Below are 1,594 nucleotides of genomic sequence, written 5' to 3' on the forward strand. Positions count from 1 at the left end.
GGTTTATCGGATTTTAACTTGTAAAAACCGATTTGGGGTTTTAATCATGTAGGAACATGATTTAGGGTTTGGGGTATCGAACTTTTAGAGCTTCGATTTACTCAATTAGGATTTTTGATCTATTACCCTATGGTTTTGATTCATAAAGATTATGGTTTTAGGGTTTCATTCTTTATCAATCAATCCATGTTCGATTAAGGATTTTTTGGTTTTGAATTACCTTTTAACCTTAGATGATTGTTGAATCGGACCACCAAAGGAGTTGAGTCGCGAGCTGGACACGAACGGGACGCGAGCTGTCTAATGCTGTCGCGAACGAGGAAGAGGTCGCGTGCTGGAGCTGCTCTCGGGTCGCGAACGTCTGAGCTAGGATCAGGAACGCCTTGGGCTGAACCTGATCAGAGACGCGAGCTGGAACAGATGTGAGAACAAGAGACACGATCAGGGATTTAGGGTTTTAGGGTTTTAGGGATTTAGAGCTGGAACAAATGCTGGCTAGGGTTAGGGTTTTAGGGTTTTTTTATTTGGGTATTAGCTTAGGGATTTAGAGTTTCGTGCTGATAACGTGTTATAAAAGTAATGGAAAAGTCTATCTTTATTCATAACATAGAGATTCCTTATATAGGAGATTACACCGTCATAGATAAATGAAAAGATTACAAATCATAATCTCTTGGTTATGAGCCATCCACAATCTGGTTCATAACACTTTATAATATAATTCTTGTTCTTTGTAATAACATTATTATTATTACTAGAGGCTTTTCCCGGGCTACGCACGTGGTATTCGTAGAAGTTTTAATTAAATTAAAAAAAATTACAATAACATTTGAATATAAATTGTTATATATACTACAATCGATTTTAAACTATTAAATTGGTAAGAAATTTAAATTCGTTTGAATTTATTGATTGCCCTGTGTCTAAAATATTTCATATAATTTAACTCACAATTTGTTATTAAAGGAAATCATATATAGAATGATCAGTAAGATGAGTCAAAGTATTAACTAAACTTTGTTATACTTTAAAATATATTTATCTTATTAATTTAGGTTTTGTATAAAACAATTGTAAATTTAAAACCGATTTAAACTTTGTTTTAACTTTAGAATTGTTGAGTTGTAATACCATATTGAACAGTTTCATAACAGAAATTAAATTGGATAAAAATTTGATCCAAACTAAGGATAATGTTGTTCTCCAAATCAATTCATAAAAATACATAATAAATAAAAATTATAACAGACCAAACCAGTTTTAAGACAATTTTAAAAATAAACCATCACCGAAACTTTATATTTAAATCATATAAACCAATAATAACTCTTTAAATTAAGATATTCCGGCCTCGTCACAAAGAGATTACACTACAAGAAAACATCGGTATTCTGACGGACATTCCGACGGAAAATGAAATCCTCGGAATTTCCCGAGGAATTTCCGAGGAAATTCCGAGGAAACCCCAAATTTGGGTTTCCTCGGAATTTCCTCGGAATATACCGACGGAATTCCGAGGAAACATCAATCCGTCGGAATATTCCGAGGAAATTCCGACGAACTAGTGATCGATCGATGCGTTTTTGGACATATA

This window comes from Brassica oleracea, chromosome C1 (genome assembly GCF_000695525.1).
Source record: "Brassica oleracea var. oleracea cultivar TO1000 chromosome C1, BOL, whole genome shotgun sequence".
Classification (NCBI taxonomy): Eukaryota; Viridiplantae; Streptophyta; class Magnoliopsida; order Brassicales; family Brassicaceae; genus Brassica; species Brassica oleracea.